The sequence below is a fragment of the Bos grunniens genome, chromosome 12 (assembly GCF_055505025.1).
Source record: "Bos grunniens cultivar Pamir isolate PY7600 chromosome 12, Bosgru_T2T1.0, whole genome shotgun sequence".
NCBI lineage: Eukaryota > Metazoa > Chordata > Mammalia > Artiodactyla > Bovidae > Bos > Bos grunniens.
In genome coordinates, this window is record NC_141176.1 from 87,005,107 (window position 1) to 87,026,412 (window position 21,306).

Here is a 21,306-nt window from a genome sequence, read left to right on the forward strand (position 1 = left end):
CATGTTATCCTCTGTCGTTCCCTTATCTTCTTGCCCTCAATCTTTCCCAGCATCAGAGTTTCTTGCAATGAGTCAGCTCTTCGCATCAGGTGACCAAAGTATTGGAGCTTCAGCTTCAGCATTATTCTTTCCAATGAATATTCAAAATTGATTACCTTTAGGATTAACTGGTTTGATCTCCTTGCTATCCAAGGGACTCTCAAGAGTCTTCTCCAACACTACAGTTCGAAAGCATCAATTCTTTGGTGTTCAGCCTTCTTTATGGTCCAACTCTCACATCTGTGCATGACTACTGGAAAAATCATAGCTTTGACTATATGGACCTTTGTCAGCAAAGTGATGTCTCTGCCTTTTAATACATGTAACTAAAATTAATATCTATCCTGACAATGTTTTAAAACTATTTTAAGCATACACATTCAAAAGAAAAAAAAAGAAGTGTATAACAGAATCCAGGTAACTTCCAGCCAACTTCAATAATTCTGGAATTATAGCCAATATTGTTTCAGCTGTACCCACTTCCTACCCCCAGATTGTTTGGAAGGAATACTCAGACATCTGATCATATTTGAAGATGTAGTTAGCGGAAAGTTTCTACACAGATCCAGGTGTGAGTTATCTGGATGCAAGAGCAGAGGTTGGCAGACAATTGTAAAGAACAAAAGAGGCAGAAGGGGCTTCTGGAAGCTTGTAGATCAGAGGGCATCTGGCAAAGCTAAGCATGACTGTGGCCAAGGAGATCTGCTGGAGATTCCAAAGCATCTGGAAGGGACAATGTACAAGCAAACTGCTCAGCCATGACAAAAAAGTGCTAAAGCTCCACCGACGAGTAAGAGTGAGCATTCAGCAAAATATTTGGGTTAACCAGGACACCGAGTCTCACTTCTCATCAGTGCAGTCTTCTTATCCATGGATGGTTCCCCCCACCCCGCCCCCCGTGGATCTCCAGGTTAGCAAAGGACATCGCAAGACGAATGGGCTGAACTGTGACCAAGCTTCAGAAGCTGAATCTGGCTGAAGTCGAGGGGCATAATTAACTCTGTGGACACCTCGCCAGGCTTGTCATTTTTGCTTGATGCCCCTTGCACTGGCAGAAAGAAAAGTGGTAATCGTCCTCTCTAAAACCCTCTCTGACTTAGAACAAAATGAACTTTCGTGCAAGGAAAGGTTTCACCTTTTACTGTTTCTGACACAAATTTGAGTGTTATACAGCAGGAAGTGTTTGACGCTGTAATTTAAGATGACACAGGGAAGTGAGCTGTGAGATGTGCCTGAATGTGATTCCCCTTGGGCCTCACCATCCCAGCATCGTCCTCTGAAGCTGTCACATTGTGTGAGGTGCTAAATGGAGATGAAGGTGGGTGAACATATTTTCACAGCAGGTTAAGTACATAGAGTTCTGGGAATAGGGATCATGCTTAAAAGAAGCCTTGGCAATCTATCGATCTGTCTATCCAGGCATCTATTGTTCCCGGATTACCGTGTGTACCCAGAACACCTGGAAGGAAAAACCTGGCTTAGATTTAGCTACTTTTGAACAGTAAGGGTAAATAACATGTATTATTTTGAGAATTTGGGTTTGAAATATGGACAGTGTTTTTTTTTTTTTGCCTGTGCCATATGGAATGAGGAATCTTAGTTCAATAACCAGGGATTGAATCCATACCCTCTGAGATGGAAGCATGCAGTCTTAACCACTGGCCCACCAAGGAAGCCCCAGGACATTGTCCCTAAGGCTAGAACATGCTTTCTAAATTCCCAGCAACGTAATCATTTTCCATGTGAAATGGAAAATATCAAAACTCAGTATTTAAAAAATCAAACACTTCAACTATAGAATATTAAGGGGATTAAAAAGTGAAATGATAAGGATATTAAAATATGCTAATACAATATCGATAATTATATAGCAAGATATTAATAATCATCACTATTGTTCACTGACAGAGAGCTACCATATTTAGTTTGGTAGAAATAGAACAGAGCTCTAGAATAGAACAGAATCGACGTTTTAAAATTAATACTTATTCTGAAGAGAGAAAGGAAATCTAACTCAGGAAAATATTTCTGTGAAATGCTTTAGAGAACTGATGCTTCATATTCCAAACTTTTATTTCTTTTAGCAAAGGGAAGTATAATAAAACAAGAGGCTTAGATTTTAAAACCATTGGAGGATTAATTTGAGCAAAATCCAGTTGATGATTAATTGATGATGATGGTGACCACAATGATCATGGGGCAGTGCTGGAAGCCGTCTGAATTTGGAAGGTGTGAAAAATTCACCACTTGTGGGGGGAAAAATGTATCTTTCTGTAGCTATTTTTAAACTCCAGATCTTGTTGTTCATATACTAATCACCCAATTAATTGAATTACATAGCTAATAAATATTTGAGGATCAAAAGTATTTTACTGGTTTAAAAATTAAGGCAATACTGTAGTACTACCTAATTGTATAAACCTTCTTGGGGAAAATATTGCTGAATTGAGTACTATAAAAACCTGGCACAGTGGGAATAAATCATCTCATACTGTTCACAGAAGACTGGGTTCATTATCCATGCTAAGAATACAGGGGAAATGTCTTTGAAATGTAAGCTGCACATGGCTTTGTTTTTAGTTGTGATCTCACATGGGTTACTATGTGATCTTTGGGAGTTCCGGTGATGCAAAATGTACTACTTGCTTTTGAAAGGCACTGCTGGGGCTAAGATAAGTGAATTTTCATATAAATACCTGGGGAGCTCTGAAATTTATGTTAACAAGCAGAAATGCATTATTAACACCTATATAGCTCTCCAAGCCTCAAGAAGTTGCTACTAATTGGAGAGTTAAATGTGCATTGGGTTGAAAGAATCTTGGTGCAAAAAAAGCTTGTTCTAATTTAATAATCAGATATTGTGCAACAATGCACATTAACATCATAATGAAAATTTATCTTAATCTACTACAATATGTCCAGTGATGACGTTACAGAGCACAAAATGCAGAAAAAATAAATAATTGGTTTACTGGTAATTTTATTATAGTTGTTTCATTTTATAAGTTTTGTTAACGTCCATGGGAAAATAGTCCAGGATTTGCACATTGTTGAAAACTTTTTGATGGCAGGACTTTCATGCCACAAAATGTTTTTCATCAAAACTCCTTTATCCTTTTCATTCATATTACAAATCAATGACAAGCAGCCAAGAGACAACATTCGTCGATTGACTGACAAGTGGTGATTTGCAATCTGGTCATTTCTAAATCTGCTTTTGCATGTGTTTTTAAATTGCATGATCTGTGAAGCTATTAAGCATTAAGTAACAAAGAAATTCAAGCCATTTTGATGTTCAGTTTTTAAAAATATGGGTAGTATTGATTTGGAGCTTGTCAACAACTTGAGCTGTCATGAAACGTGTCTTCTCCGTACTGGGAAGTTTTTTGACTAGCCTGAAAACATGGTCATGATTCGAGAGTTTCTTCCCAAAACTCCCTATTGTACCATTTGCAAGCTTTATTCTCTCTTACTTATTTAACACAATGTATTTAAGAAGAACTAAAGAACAAGAATTCCAACATTGATGGAATAAAAGTGTGTTCAAGTTTCAAGAGAACAAAGTTCTTCTGGGACTAAATTCAGTACGAGGCTCATGTACCTCAAAGTCAATTCAAAGAATCCTATTACTGAAATCACCAGAAAGACATAATTATAGCATTGTCCTGTGGTCTGAACCCCGAGGCCAAGTTCATAGTGAGACTCCATTGAAATATGAAATCGGATGTAAAATTCACCTTTTCAAGAGCAATTTCATTATTCTACTGGCAGAGAAAAGGGTTTTTTTTTTTGGCCATTATAGTATCTTACCTCAATTAGCAAAAATGACCTGTTTTATCATAATGAAGATTTCTAATAAGAATACTTTATTAAATCAAGGGATAGATGAAAATTGTAAATCCCATATGATTTTTATATATTTAATCTGAAAAGATAATATGACTATCGTTCAATAAAGCATGTTTTAGTCGTTTAAATGTATTTTCTTTCTCTTTGATGGCAGCACCGCTGGAAGAACAATTAGTTTTATGAGAGACAGAGAGGATGGTATTATTAAGCTATTTTTGTAATAGCCATGAGGTTATGCCAGGCCTTCTCAGTGAGGGATCTTTGTCTCCAGCATGGGTGTGATTTAGTAGATCCACCCTAACCTGAGGAAGAGCCATGCATGGCTTGCTACAGCTAGACCCAGCCCAGAGAAAGCACGAAAATTATCTAGGAAATATTATTTTGTCCTGTCCCTCAATCATGAATGCCATCTAGAAAAAAAAAAAATCATTTTATTAAAATAGTCCTTGCCCCAATGTTTGATTTTTAAAGTACAGTATCTTTGTAATATTCACAATTGTTTTACCTAGTAGCTCTGGCTTTTTTTTGTGGCGTTCCTGGTCTCATGTCAACTGTATTTGATTTCAGATCCAGGCAGTGGGTCGAGGGGTAAGCTGGTGTGAGGAAGCGGGCACACTGAACGGCTGGCAGCATGGTGATCTCTGCTTTAAATTAGGAAAGATGGCTTCTCAGAAGCGGTACCTGGATTGTCACACCCTTCCTTGTGCAGCCTGCTCTTTTGAATTAACCTTCCAGCCATCTGGCTCGTGACCAAGCCCCCTCAGACACTGCTCAAAGGTGAGGGTCGCTGCTCGCTTCTTGTGTTGTCCTTGGCTTCGCCTGTTCCAAAAGCACTGGGGGTGAGTCCCATGGGGACAGAGGGCACCGCGGAGGCGCCCGAGGTGTCTCTCCCTGTCTTTCCCACCCGCACCTGACCTCACTGTCAGACGGGGCCACAGAGCATCTCTGTTCTCATGCTTCCTGTCCAAATAATTCAGCGCCTTTGAAGAGATCTCAGGACCTTTTAAAATTGAAATGCGCTACTCCATGTTATGTTCACCAAGAACAGAATCAAATTGCTCTCTAGATATGGGGTTCATATTATTTTTACATAATTTTAAGTACAGGCTCCCTCACTACATATTTGCTTCATAGAAACACTGAAACCTTGGAATGAGAAATATAAAGCTCTTGGGGAAGTGAAATGAACATCAAGCGTAATTTCTCCTGATTCAACACACGAGGCCCTCTTTTCTCTCTGGTCCACTGAGGTCGTTTTTCTACAGGAGAGTCAAATAAGCACATACTGTGTTTATGATTTATAGAACAAATGTGCTTATTAGTAGTTGTGATAATCTCTCAAGAAGAGAAAATGTTGGAACTCTGCATACAACCTCTCAAGAGAATTTTTGCCATTGATCTTCCCCCCAAGGATGATCAGATCACTGCTTATTTGAATAAGCACCTAATTTCATTGTGGCTTGCATTTGTGACCCACGTGGTTCCAAAATCCCTATCTTTCCAAGCAGAATTCCACTGGTCCCGTCAGCTGGCCTCCGAGGAGAGGCAGGACTGGTCGGGTGTGATGGAGGGCAGGCAGCGTCACGCCTGGCATCTCACGGCCCCCTGTGGGAATAAGCGCATGGAGTGAAGTGCTCAAATGAATCAGCCAGTGTTTACACTATTTCTCTTTCTTTCTCCCTATCCTTTCACTTGCCTTCAACCTTACTCCCATTCTATCTCAGTCGCTTTTTCTAAGAGCACGGAATCAGTTGACGTTATTTATGTAATATTACCTTTCCTTCCCATATTTGAACATCAATCACAATTCCCTCTCTGCTGAGTACTGTCCAACAATTAGGTGGCAAATCAAAAATAATTTCTAACTCACGAGGTTGAGGTGTGTGATCGTGATTGTTTTCAGGCATTATTTAGTGTATTGTACTCATCCTATAAATGAGATATAACTCAACTGTTTTCCAGGTAAGGAAGCAGAGAATATAGGCATATTTCTGAAGTCCTTCAGTGGAACAATTAATATTTATGCTTTGTTTGTCTGAAACATATGTGTGCTCTTACTGTATTTTAAGAAAGTGTTCATTGTGAATTATTGATGAATTAATTCAATAGTAACAATGACATATTTAGAATATACCTGAGTTCTATTGCCAGATATATCTGATGTTAGCTTTGTGGTTAAAATAAAAATTTATTTTTGCCTTCCTATGATTTAAATTCTCCAGGTGGTGACAAATAGAAAACAAATGAATCAAACAATAGTGAATCTGATCTGAATAAGTGCTATGAGAAAATAAAAGAGGGGAGCCCCGTACTAAATTCCGGTGCATGCGATGTGTTATGGAGGAGAAAAGATGGGGAAATGAGTGAACGCAAAGCAGCAGGGAGGAGCCGTCTTTGGAAAGACTGCTTCCTATAGAACACTGGCCAGGACACATTCCCTAGACAGCTTGTGGTGTTTGCAGAATAGCATGAAGAGCCAAGACCCTTGCTCCCTGGAAGAAAAGCTCTGACGAACCTAGATAGCACATTAAAAAGCAGAGACATTACTTTGCCAACAAAGGTCCATCTAGTCAAGGCTATGGTTTTCCCAGTGGTCATGTATGGATGTGAGAGTTGGACCATAAAGAAAGCTGAGTGCTGAAGAACTGATGCTTTTGAACTGTGGTGTTGGAGAAGACTCTTGAGAGTCCCTTGGACTGCAAGGAAATCCAACCAGTCCATCCTCAAGGAAATCAACCCTAAATATTCATTGGAAGGAGATGCTGAGGTTGAAGCTCCAATACTTTGGCCACCTCATATGAAGAAATGACTCATTAGAAAAGACCCTGAAGCTGGGAAAGATTGAAGGCAGGAGGAGAAGAGGCTGACAGAGGATGCAATGGTTGGATGGCATCACCTACTCGATAGAGATGAGTTTGAGCAAGTTCCAGGAGTTGGTGATGGACAGGGAGGTCTGACATTCTACAGTCCATGGGGTCACAAAGAGTTGGACACAACTGAGCGACTGAGCTGAACTAATAAAGAGACAGTGGATGGAAAATTAGGCTCAAAGGAAAGAGTGGCAGGAGACAGGTTCTTCAGAAAGAACACTGGAATGACTTTTGCTTTTATGCTAAATGAGCAGGGAGGCTATTAGAAGGCCAAGAGTAGAAGAGTGAGAATCCTTGCATATTTTAAAGAATAACTCTGGGCGCACTGCTGAAAACTGACCTTTTTAAAAAATTATTATTATTATTATTTTTCACTTTACAATATTGTATTGGTTTTGCCATACATCAACATGCATCCCCAAGACATGAAAACTGACCTTTTGAACTTGGATTGAAACCAGGCAAAAGAAGCAGGATGCTAATAGCACAGGCAAGATAAGGTGGGGTCCTGGACCAGGGCAAAGCAGAAGGACTGAGGAAACATGATGGCATTAGCATACTAAGGGGAAATATTGGAAGACTTGTCTCTGTGAATTCTTAAATCATCCTGAACTGTGGCAGAAATAGTAATGAAGAACGAGATAGTCGTCCAGGTAACACATTTTGAAGGGATGGGAGAAAGTGGGCCAGAGGACCACAGGTGATGGTTCCACAGACAAGAAGTGGTGAGTAGTCAAGGAGGGACCAGGCCAGGGGCATGCGTTCGTGGGGGAAGAGCCTGGAGAAGGGCGCGGGACTGTTGGCCCTCTCTTCTTTCATTTTTTTTCAGTTCTGTGACAGGGGTTTTTCAGGCCCCTGCAGGTCCTCCATCTCTGTTGCAATTTTATGAGTGCTTTTCTGTCCGGATGAATAGTTCTTATAGGACTTTCCCAGGTGGCTCAGTGGTAATTGTGGTTCAGCTGGTAAAGAATCCGCCTGCAGTGCAGAAAACCTGGGTTCGATCCCTGGGTTAGGAAGCTCCCTTGGAGAAGGAAAAGGCTACCCACTCCAGTATTCTGGCCTTGAGAATTCCATGGACTGTAGACCATGGGGCCACAAAGAGTCAGGCACGACGGAGCGACTTTCACTTTCACTTTACTTTTCTCTTTCAGTGGTAAAGAATCCTCCTGCCAATGCAGGAGATGTAAGAGACTCGGGTTTGATCTGTGGGCTGAAAGATCTCCTGGTGTAGGAAATGCCAATCCACTCCATTATTCCTGCCTAGAAAATGCTATGGACAGAAGAGCTGGATGGGTCACAGAGAGTTGGGCATGACTGAGCACGCACGAACAGGTCTTAGACCATGATTTTCCTTTTGTCTGAAATCTATTTTCCATTTACTTTTCATTCTTCTTGGCAAAATTCCTACCTCATATTCTTTCTATTTCCTGCAATTTCACTCTCTTTGGTTTATAGTGCAGAGATATATATTCTCTCCCAGAAATGTCTTTCTTGTGGTATTTACTTCCTTCTGGGCTCCCTTCTCTCCAGTATATTATACTTATTTTCACTGCAGCTAGCTTGCCCTTTCTATCTGCACAAGCTCTATTTTTTTGCAAAGAAAAAAAAGAAGAAAAAACTTCCCTCGGTTTCTTAATTATTTATTTGGGTAATAATAAATCAGAGAATGCCAATTTGGCAGCAATTTCTGCTGATGGGTTGAGAAGTAAATATGTCATTTAGATTTCTTTCTCCATTTTCCTCTAAAACCTTGTCCTCTTTAAAAGTCTGCCATAGCTCTCTTTGTGTTACAAATCCAGGTCAGTTGCATTTGCAGTTTTCCTCACATTCATTGCAGGTAGCCTGAATTGTCTTCTTTTCCTTACATTTCCTTTACCTTGCCATTTCCCAATACTCTTCAAAAAGATATAAACATTTCCATTTTCACTCAAAATGAAACCTCAGAATTTATATCCACTGGGGTCATTTACTTTGTAGGAAAATATCATAAATTGTGTTTTACGAGAAAGTGAAAGGGAACCAGGGGATTCTTATTTTCTAACTTGTTTTGCGTTGGGTTTCCCTGGTGGCTCAGATGGTAAAGAATTTGCCTGCAATGCAGGAGATGAAGGTTCATTCCCTGGGTTGGGAAGATCCCATGGAGAAGGGAATGGCAATCCATTCCAATATTCTTGCTGGAGAATTCCACGGACAGAGGCCTGATGGGCTACAGTATATGGGGTCTCGAAGAGCCTGACATGACTGAGCAACTAACACACTTTGTGTTCTGTGGCAAATTTTTCTACAACTCAGGCTTGGTTTCTGCATGCATGAAATGTGGTGATACTGGCAGAACAGGGCTCCAGTCCCCAAGGTCACAAGGGAGATGGAGGGGGCTGATCACCTCTCTGACAACAAACCAAGAACATGCTAAGAACATGCAAGGACTAGCTCTTGTCTCAAAAGACAGAGCACAGCTTACCTGCACGACCTTCGTCCAGTGGATCTCCTTGGCCAGCGTGGTGGTATGAACACCCAGCCTCCCACTCCCAACTTCCTCTGTGCAGGTGGATACAACAACCTCCATCCCTAACTTCCATCTACTTTTTGCTCCAAATTACAAATCCTGTACTCTCTCCAAGGCAGGATACCTAGATGTTAGTCAATCAAAATGTATCAGTGTCAGGTCATTGCTTGTTAGCAAATGAACCATGCTATTGTCAGATGTTAATAGGGGAAACTGGGTAGAGGTCACCTGTATACTTGGTGTTGGAGAAGGCGATGGCGCCCACTCCAGTGCTCACGCCTGGAAAATCCCACGGGCAGAGGAGCCTGGTGGGCTGCAGTCCATGGGGTCGCTAAGAGTCAGACACGACTGAGCAACTTCACTTTCACTTTTCACTTTCATGCGTTGGAGAAGGAAATGGCAACCCACTCCGCTGTTCTTGCCTGGAGAATCCGAGGGACGGGGGAGCCTGGTGGGCTGCCCGTCTATGGGGTCGCACAGAGTCGGACACGACTGAAGTGACTTAGCAGCATACTCTGTGTTATCTTAAGAAGTTTTCTGTGAACTTAAAATTGTTTAAACATTTGTAAATGTTTATTTTAAAGCAACAACAAAACTTTTGGCAGGGAAACTAGGGATCCTTGATTAGGCCTATAAGGCAAACTTCCAAGCCACTCAGGTCAAAAAAAAAAAAAAGACAATTCCTTGTTCGAAGCCAGAGATAAGCTCCTGACTGGTACAATGCAGTCTTATGAACTGATCTATCTATTTTAGCCTTTATCCTCACAGATTAAATTGTCCCAACAATATCAGCTTTCCTAATGGGCACATATGGACATAAAAGTCTGCCCCAGTAGAAGACCTCTCCGGTACCAAGAACATTGATGAACTTGACTTGAATCTGAGAGCCAAGTTCTGCTTGCACCCTGAGTTTAGACCTAGGAAACACATCAGTGAAGAGATCAGAGAATCAGAGAGTGTATTCAGTGGCCAAAAGACTAGAGGGGATCAATGCAAAGGGGTGCACGGCCACTGAAGGAGAAGATGAGTGCATGTCCTTCTACTCTGCCGTCTTGAACCTTCGTGCCGTACACTTAGGAAGGGAGCTTCTGTGTGCAGCTCACACTTAAGGAGGCATTGGCTTCACCTCCTGGAGCATGAAGTATCTAAAGACATCATTTGGAATTCCTCTGCACAGGAAGTTTGTCTTTCTTTCCATTTATTTATGCATGCAATCACTTATTTATAATAGTATGCACTCTTGGATATTTATGGTATACCTTGGGTTCTAATCAAATATCACTTTATATGTTCTTACTCAGAATGTTCTGTATATATCTCATTAAGACTTTATTTATTTATTTTTTTCATTTGGCTTCTGTGTTCGACATACGTCATACTTACAGGTTTGTTTTTTTTTTTTTAATACTTTCTCACTTTTTGGCACTATAAGACCCTTCAGTCTCATATGTATTTCCTGTCCCAGTTGTAGAATCAGCCATTTCATCAAGCAGACCAGGTACTTTGTGTTGGAGAACGATTTGGAACAGATGGTCTGAACACTCAAAGGCAATGGCACCCCACTCCAGTACTCCTGCCTGGAAAATCCTATTGACTGAGGAGCCTGGTAGGCTATAGTCCATGGGGTCGCGAAGAGTCAGACACGACTGAGTGACTTCATTTTCCCTTTTCACTTGTATGCATTGGAGAAGGAAATGGCAACCCACTCTAGGGTTCTTGCCTGGAGAATCCCGGGGACTGGGGAGCCTGGTGGGCTGCCGTCTATGGGGTCGCACAGAGTGGGACACGACTGGAGTGACTTAGCAGCAGCAGCAGATCTGAACATCAGGTGCACTCCTTTCTTCCCAGGCCCTTTTGTTCCTGTGTACTAAATGAAGGCCAAATGAAGTCTTTTTCTCTGTTTCTTGTTCTTAACTGATCTCATAGACAATACTCTTTTGAAAGTAATAGCAAAAATATGTAACATAGTTACAGCATATGGATAAAGGAAATGAATAACAGAAATATTATAAGGAACAGGAGGGGTGAGTTTAGAATACTATGTCACCCATGAAATAGTAAAGCATATATAGCATATAGCTTAGCTCTGTCGCTCAGCCATGTCCAACTCTTTGTGACTTCATGCACTGTAGCCCACCAGACTCCTCTGTCCAAGGGCTTTCCCAGCAAGCATACTGGAGTGAGTTGCCATTTCCTTCTCCAGGGGATCTTCCTGACCCAGGGATAGAACTCAACTCTGGAACTCGAAACTCCTGCATTTCCTGCCCTGGCAGGTAGATTCTTCACCACTGTGCCCCGAGTGTAGATATATATTAAGAACTCAAAGGCAACAACAACAGAGCTAAGGGCGTATAGTTCATATGTTAGGAAAGAATGCAACTGAAATCATCAATTACGCCTGAGAAGACACAGGAAGGAAAAACAGTAACAGAGAACAAGCACAATGAATAACAAACAGTTACAAACATGGGGCATTTTAAGTCAACTGTATCCAAAATCCGATCAAATATACATACTCCAACCACAATAATTGAACATCAGAGCAGACAAAAACAAAGGCAGAAAGAAGGCACAACTATATGCACCTATAAACACTCATTAACGAACAACGATCAAGTGATTTCTAGATGTCATATTGTTAAACAGAGTAAAGTAAGACACAAAGAGTAAAATATGTTGCCTTTAAGAAAGACAGGGATTTAAACATACACATATATCTAAAAATAAACATAGAAAGGATAACCGGAAAGTAAAATGATCAGTTTCTTACTGAGATGGAGGTGAGGAAAAAACATGGAGATTGGAGGGAATGAGTGCTAAAATAAGAGAATGAGAGTTTGAGACTTCATTTCTCAATTTCTCATTGAGAAACAGCAGATTTGCATAATCTCCAAAATATCTTCCCCAAATATGCATAAACTACAAAAGGGAGAAGAGAGAAAATAGTAGACTTAACAGTGGAGAAACCCAGCAGAAACTACTGTTTCAAGATGGGAAAACCAAAATGTTCCAGAATTTTAAGTTTTTTTTTTTTAAGTTCTGTCCTTAATTTGCAATAGCTGATTGTTTCTGAGAGAGTGAAGACAGAAGAATGTATTTAGCACTGGAAGGGTCTGGATCAAATCCTAGGCCTGCCACTCAGGAGCTCTGTGGCACCGGGACTATGGATCTGTCCCTGAGACTTGCTTCAGCTACGTTTAGGAGTACTGGACTGGGCTGCCACACCCTTCTCCAGGGTATCTTCCTGAACCTGGGTCTTTCGCGTCGCCTGCACTGGCAGGCAAGTTCTTTTCCACTAGTGCTGCATGGACTTCCCCTTGGTTCACCTATCCTAAACAAGAAGTCCTGAGACCAGGCTCAAAGGGTCCTTGCTAACATTAAAGGAGATAATAGGAGCCCTTGTTTCCTTGTGCAATCTGGAAGTAGTACAAGGGTTTACTACATGCCAATGTGTCAATACTTCATATACACTTAGTCATTTCTTTCGTAATCTTTGGCTGAGCCAGGTACTGTCATTGACACCAGCCTTTAACAGATAAAGATACTGAAGGTCAAAGAATATAAATGACTTGACTTAGCTGCAGAACAATTCTGGGGGTGGGAAGCAGTGTATAGAGACAGAGATTCCAACCAGGACACAAAGCTTGTGCTCTGAATGGCCAGGAGACTGGGACATAATAGGTGCTCATTAAAGCTTACAGTTTGAAGCAGTATAATGGTTCTGAACACGAGTTTCTGGAGATAGAATGGCTGGATTTCCATCCCAGTTCTTCCAATCATTCACTTTGTGACTATGGCGAGTAACTTAATTGTTCTGGGCTTAGTTTGTTTATCTGAAAGAGCAGGATGAGAAAGAATATCAACTAAAAAGGGATGTTATAGAATTAACTGATTTAAACATATATCAAGAGATACTAAGGACTTGCCTCCCTGATTCTGTTATCAGTAACGCAATGTACATTTAATTGTTGCCTGAGATGATCTTCAGTCTTAGTTGGGCAACTATTTAGGATTTTCAGCTTTCTGGGTACATTTTGGGACTCTATATTCCGGCCCCTTTGGTGGAGAAAAGTGAAAAGTGAAAGCTGTTCAATTGTGTTCAACTCTTTGCGACCCCATGGACTGTACAGCCCATGGAATTCTCCAGGCCAGAATGCTGGAGTGGGTACCCTTTCCCTTCTCCAGGGGATCTTTCCAACCCAGGGATAGAATCCAGGCCTCTTGCATTGCAGGTGGATTCTTTACCAGCTGAGCCACAAGGGAAGTCCTTGGTGGAGAGTTCGTAACTAATTCTGATCACTGAGCTACATGCCAAGCATTGGTCTGTAGTATTTAATTGCCCAAAAATCCCTTTTTTTCCCCCCTCCCCTGTGATCTACTAACCAACTGCCAGATTTACCTGAAATCTTGAGTGACTATAATGTATAGGCCCACCTGCTTTCACAAGAATGAAAACGTCTTTTTAAAACATGAAATTTCAGGGTTGTTTTACCACCCTAACAAACTTCTCTCTACTGAATCATTGCCTGACTGAATTGTTCAACTGGGCAAAAATCAGCCTAACCTGAATGATATATTTAATGAAACCGGGCAAAAATAAACCTCACTGTAAGAAAGCAACATTGCTAAAAGTTGCTTCAGCATACAGAAGAGCAGCTACAATCTGCACATTATGCTTTAAGAGACCACATTCGTTTACACTGCGATTGCCCATTTGAAAAACACGAACGTGTGGCTGGGTGACTTTGGGGACAAATATGTAAACTAAGCTCTCACACAGCTTTCGTTGAATTTCAAGGAGCATAAACAGTGTAGAGTGATGCAAAAATCCAGGGAATCAGGAAGCCAAGGTGTACAGACATAACTTGGAAAACATAACTGAGGCCCTGACAACCAGATCTGTGCCTCTCAGAGCAGCAGTCTTGTCTGGGGCTGATTTATTTCTTTCTTCTTTACTTTCTATCTGCGTGAAGTCGCTGACACTGGGAAGTCCAGATGCAAATTGAAATTCACAAATGTAAAACTGTCACATTAATAAACTACACATTTAAATTTTAGCCCTAGCATATTGTTTGAATTAGAATACAGTTGCAAATACAGGGGGTTAACTTATAACTTCCCTTTACACAGAGACATGGATCTTCATGAGATTTTAGAGTAATATAGAAAAACGGTTTTGCTCCAGAACAATTTGAAGTTACTCTACACTCAATCCAAAGTTGCTTTCTATTAGAAGGCTCTGTATGTTGTAACAAGTCAGCCTAATAATATCTTTAATGAGTTCGGTGAAATACTAACCTCAAATAATTGGGACTATGGCCCCAGCTGTGAGAAATTATGCATTTACACATACGTGTCTCCTATCAGGTCAGTTACATGAAACACAATGAAAGCTACTCTACCGTGGGTATACAGAAGCTGTGTAAAACCATACATCAGTAGGGGACTGGAAGTCTGAAAGCTACTCTACCGTGGGTATACAGAAGCTGTGTAAAACCATACATCAGTAGGGGACTGGAAGTCTGAACATGAAGAATCCAACTTTCTTCAACATTAAACATAAATCTTATTTACTTTTTGGGTGCATCTTAGGAGCTTTGGAGATGGAGAAGGGAATGGCAACCCACTCCAGTACTCTTGTCTGGAAAATCCCATGGACGGAGGAGCCTGGTGGGCTGCAGTCCATGGGGTCGTGAAGAGTTGGACACGACTGAGCAACTTCACTCTCACTTTTCACTTTCATGCATTGGAGAAGGAAATGGCAACCCACTCCAGTGTTCTTGCCTGGAGAATCCCAGGGACAGGGGAGCCTGGTGGGCTGCCGTCTATGAGGTCGCACAGACTCGGACACGACTGAAGCAACTTAGCAGCAGCAGCAGCAGGAGCTTTGGAAGTTCTTTCTCATTCCAATTTAGAGCTTTCTTAGTATTATTTCCCCAAAATTCTACCTGAGTGATTCTTGAATTCTCTTGGTCAATAGATGGTGATAACACCACACTTTAGGTCTGAAAACTTCAATCCTCTTTCTAGACCTACCATTAATTAGCTGAATGTCTGTGAGTTTATTGAAGCCTCTTGAGATTTCAATTTCTTTCGCTATAAAGTGAGGGTATGGACAAAATGATTGCCAAAGGCTCATCAAGCTGTGATTCTGTTAAACTTCATTCCGGGTTCTTTGGTTTTCATGTTCAAATGTCTGAATTCTGGACCATGTTGTTTTCCATTCACAATCGGCCTTCTCTTTCCACCAGATGTACCTTTGACTCAGTGTTCTCTGGGTTAGAATTTGAGGATTAAAAAGTGATTTACAGAAGGCATTTTGCCAAGCCTAACTTAGGAAATAATCTTAGGAACATACTTAGTGATCTGACCAGTGAAGAGTGGGATCCTGTGAGTCATACGAAAGCATCACATCCCACATCCCATTGAGTCAGCAGTTCAGAAGGGGATGAGCAGACCTGAGGGATGCAGAGAGGAAAGAGTGTGTCTGTGACTGCTCTTGTCGTCACTAGATGGTAAGAGAAGGATGCTCCTTAGGAGAAGGACCAGAAACTGGTATCAGAAACACATGGGAAACCCCTTATTAGTTCTTGTGCAGAGTACCAGTTTTCCTTCTGTGTCATAGAACATATATAATTCCCAATTTATAGTGTGGGTTTAGTTATCCGCAATTAATCATCGTGTTCTCCTTTCCAGTTGCACATTTATCATGCCTAGTATCTGTCCTGTGGTTCTTGCCATCATCAGAATTGACTTCTTCATCAAATCTTGTTCAAACTACAAACAGATCATCCTAATCATTTTTCTTCCGTTTTAGCTATCCTCGATTTCATTGATATTCACAGTGCTAAAAACTCAACACACATTATGTTATTTTCCCAAGTAAAACATCAACTGTTTTGTTCGGTTAAAATTCATGTAAACTACCATGGAGGTGGTTTCTACACATCTTTTCATCTTCATTTGTTTAACCACTGTCTCCCCATACCCATGGTCATGTCATAATGGACTAGATGAATACCCCTTCTTCCCATCAACATACTTGACTGATAACTTGCCTGAGGCTTGGTAGTCCTGGTCTCTCTATTCCAAATGTCCTCTCTTCCTTGTTACATACCTCTCATTCAAGACTAAGCTACAAATGCTGACCTATTTGCTAAGAATCTTTTTCTGTTTATATGAAGTTTTTTTTTTCCCCCCTATTTCTTCTGTTACAGCCAATGATGTCCTAGCCATACATACATCTATCACAGCATCTTTATTTTTATAGCACATATATGTCTACTACATCTAATCTATAAATCCTCAGGGATAAGAAACTATTCTTGAAAAAAAAATGTTTTTTTCATTCCTAGCATCCAGCAAATTACCTGAAACATATTACAGTTTCATATGCAGACACATATTCAACATTGTTGAATGTTGTTTATAAATGTATTATTACTTTAGGAGACCCTAAGTTACATAATCAATTCAGAGGAGGATATATGAGAATATAGGTCATATTATGGATAAACTGGGGCATCCTTGGTGGCTCAGACAGTAAAGAGTCTGTCTGCAATGTGGGAGACCTGGGTTTGATTCCTGGATTGGAAATGTCCACTGGAGAAGGGAATAGCTACCCATTCCAGTATTCTTGCCTGGAGAATTCCATGGATAGAAGAGCCTGGTAGGTTACAGTTTAAAGAGTCACCAAGAGTTGAACACAACTGAGCAACGAACACTTTCACTTTTCATGGATTAATAAGGAAAATGTCATTACACTGAGTAGTTCCTGATCACACACATTTTTCTAAGCGTGTTTCCTTTTACATTTGCTATAGATGAGATATGTACACTGACTTGCCTTTAATCAGGATAGATATTGTAGGAAAGATGAGATATGTGTCATTTGTACTGTGAAGAGCCTGAGGCATTCAGAAAGAAATTGTGTTAAAATCCTGGCTTTATACATACTATTTTTGTGTTCCTAATTAATTCAAAACCTCACTAAATTTTTGTTTTTCTATCCAGCTTCTAATAATATCCAAATGGTAATAATGTCATGAAAATTCATAAAAGTAAACATTAACAGGAGGTTTACCAATTTTTAGTGACTAAAAAAATAGTAAACACTACTTTTATAAATAATCATAACAAGTTAGAGTAAAGTGTGTGTCCTAAATAAGAAACAGGTAGAACTCAAAAAGAAAGGAGTTGAAATAACAGTATGCAGTCATTTTGCTCATCATTTATCCTTTCCTCTACTTGCTGTTTTGGGCTGCCACGGTAGCTCTGCAGTAAAGAATCTGCCTGCCAATGAAGAAGACACTGGTTTGATCTCTGGGTCGGGAGGATCCTCTGGAGAAGGAAAAGACAGCCCACTCCAGTGTTCTTGCCTGAGAAATCCCATGGCAGCCCATGGTCCCTGGGGTCTCAAGAGTCAGACATGACTTAGTGACTAAACAGCAAATACAACCTACTACTTTAATCCTTACATTCCTTCTACCCATTCCACAGAGGGCTGACTTTTCCTGGGAACACATTTATACTTACCTTTATAGTTATGTTATTATTCCATGTGAAAATCTCTGAATAAGTTTATGAAGGGCTCAATAGGTAATAAACTTTTTAAAAGATAAAGCAAGTCACAGACTTAGTTTATATATGAAGTATATCTTTCACAGCCTTTGACATTTAATAGGTATTCAATTGAAGAAGGCAATGGCACCCCACTCCAGTACTCTTGCCTGGAAAATCCCATGGACGGAGGAGCCTGGTGGGCTGCAGTCCATGGGGTCGTGAAGAGTCGAACACGACTAAGCGACTTCACTTTCACTTTTCACTTTCATGCATTGGAGAAGGAAATGGCAACCCACTCCAGTGTTCTTGCCTGGAGAATCCCAGGGACTGTGGAGCCTGGTGGGCTGCCATCTATGGGGTCGCACAGAGTCGGACATGACTGAAGCAACTTAGCAGCAGCAGCAGCAGCAGGTATTCAATAATTATTTGTTTTAGCAAATTGCCTTAACTCTTTTCAAGAGCTAAAGAAAAAGAATCCTCCAAGAATGTCTCTCTATAGATAAATTAATTTACAGTACATAATTACATTTTATGTTGGATTATGTTTCCTCTGAGTCTATGGACATTGTTTTTATATAATTCTTATATTTCCAGTGAGACTTGTAAACACACTTTTGTGAAAGAATTAGTTATTATTGCACATCCAAACCAAATAGGGAATATTCTATTCTGACAACTATACATATAGAACTATATACAGTGTTTTGAGAGAATTAATGCTTAATTACCATTACGTCTCCCAAAGATGGGCTTCCCTGTTAGTTCAGTTGGTAAAGAATCAGCCTGCAGTGCAAGAGACCCTGGTTTGATTCCTGGGTTGGGAAGATCCGCTGGAGAAAGGGATAGACTACCCACTCCAGTATTCTTGGGCTTCCCTTGTGGCTCAGCTGATAAAGAATCTGCCTGCAATGCAGGAGACCTGGGTTTGATCCCTGGGTTGGGAAGATCCCCTGGAGAAGGGAAAAGCTACCCACTCCAGTACTCTGGCTTGAAGAAGTCCATGGGGTCACAAAGAGTCAGACAGAACTAGTGACTTTCACTTTCCTCCCAAAGATCATTAATTTGGAAATTTTCTTTAACTGGAGTCTGTGAATTCTAATAAGCTCTGTTTTTTAACACAAGAAATCAAATACATAGATGATAAGCAAATATGAATAACTCATCACCTACCACCTTGATGCATATTTTTAATTATAAAAGAGCCACTTTTTATATTAAGAGATAAATTTAATTATGATAAGCTGCATTTTAAAATATGTGAGAGAGAATATAGCTTGATCCCAATAGAAAATCTGGTTCTCAAAATCTGGTTCAGGCCATTATAAATTCTCTCTGTGACCCTGAGCCCCTCCAACTTTCCTGTGTGTGTCCACTCATCAGTGGGATGGAATTAAAAGATACACTGCTCACCAGGGCAATTGTCAGAATACATTAACATTCGGAACATGTCTTAAGTTGATATTAGTGTGCAAAAATGTCATTATGACTGTGAAATATCTTGTTTGACCCTATTAACCCTGCATCTTCTTTTTGTCTTATACTTTTTTCCATAAAGATTCAATTTTCCATGAAGACTCAACATTCCACTCATTTCTTAGTAAAAAGCTCCATTTGCCTGTTCTTTACTCCATTCAAAGTGGAACCTTATTTATCTAATAATGTACATTTCTCTCTTAATTACAGGTGAGCGTGGAGGAGGAGTGGGTATCAGCCTTGGGAAAGTTAACATGCTTTAACTGCATTGGCTGCTATGGAAGCTCAAATTTATAGAAGAGATCACCGGAAACCTCCTTAATCAGGTTTGGTTTAAGGATCAGGAGGCAGAGTTTGACCTTCTTCCCCACCGAAAAACTCCTTGCTTTATCACTTTTAGAGGAGTGTCCTTCCTTACTCTATGTGCTATGGCTGAGCTTTGGCTCCTGTGGACTGGTACTTCCAGGTAGACGGCTTATGTTTTCCTTTTGTTCTGTTAGAGTGCTGCCTATATCACAAGGAAAGTCAAAGTGAAAGTGTTAGTCTCTCAATCATGTCCGACTCTGCAACCCCAGGGACTGAAAGCCTCCAGGCTCCTCTGTCCATGGAATTCTCTAGGCCAGAATACTGGAATTTCCTCCTCTGGGGGATCTTCCCAACTCTGGGATCAAACCTGGGTCTCCTGGATTGCAGGCAGATTCTCTACTGTCTGAGCCACCAGGGAACATAAGATGTTAAATATTTTATGTTTAAATATTTAACTATCTTAAATATTGTCATTCAATGTGGCTGGTGCTCCCTGAGCACACGACTTAGCCTCTTCTATGGCTACGTCACAACTCATAAAAAATCAATTCTATTTAAACAAAATATACTTTCCTAATACATGTAGTTTTAGCAATACATGGAAAAGCTGTTAAAATAGTCTTCATCAGATATGTTATCCACATAAACTAAGTGCTGATTTATAATCTACACATTACATTGCAAATTGATTTTGTTCACCTTTGGTATAAAATACTGTTTCCACTCATCTGGAGAGTAACTGCTCTTGGTTGTATGGCACTGATATTTTGCCACTTCCAACAGAGTCATTTAATAGAGCAATTTTTGTCAACAGCTTTTTCTGATTTCTCCCTGAGAATAATATTTGTGTTAACTCAGTGTTTGGCTTTACAGTCTTCTGGGTAATCTGCTGCCCTGTACTTGTGTTTGAGACAAAAAGTGTTAATTTGAAGGATGCGTGAATGATTCTGTTCTCTTCCTTCTACTCGTAGGGGAAAAAATAAAAAAGAAGTTGATTCTATAAATTGTGTGCTAAACTTGTAATGAAAAAAAAAAGAAAACAATTACTAAGGACAGTACATTTTAAAAAGAGGTCAATGATATTAGCTGTTGCTGCTGCTGCTGCTGCTAAGTCGCTTCAGTCTTGTCTGACTCTGTGCAACCCCATAGATGGCAGCCCACCAGGCTCCTCCATCCCCAGGATTCTCCAGGCAAGAACACTGGAGTGGGTTGTTATTTCCTTCTCCAATGCATAAAAGTGAAAAGTGAAAGTGAAGTCCCCCGACTTGTAGCGACTCCATGGACTGTAGCCTACCAGGCTCCTCCATCCATGGGATTTTCCAGGAAAGAGTACTGGAGTGGGTTGCCTTTTCCTGCAGTCTATAAATTTTTTAATGACTGACCACCTGTTAGGAACTGGGTGCAGATGGATCAGAAATTAAAATAAATCTATTTTTATCATGTTCCCAGCACATTTGTTCACATTTTCTAGTCTTGTTTTGCTGCTTATGAGAAACTGTTACATTTAGGTCTTCCCTGGTGGTCCAGCTGGTAAACAATCCACCTGGAATATGGGAGGCCTGGGTTTGATCCCTGGGTTGGGAAGATCCCCTGGAGAAATGAGCAGCTACCCACTCCAGTATTCTGGCCTGGAGAATTCCATGGACTGTATAGTCCATGAGGTCACAAAGAGTTGGACATGACTGAGCCACTTTCAATTTC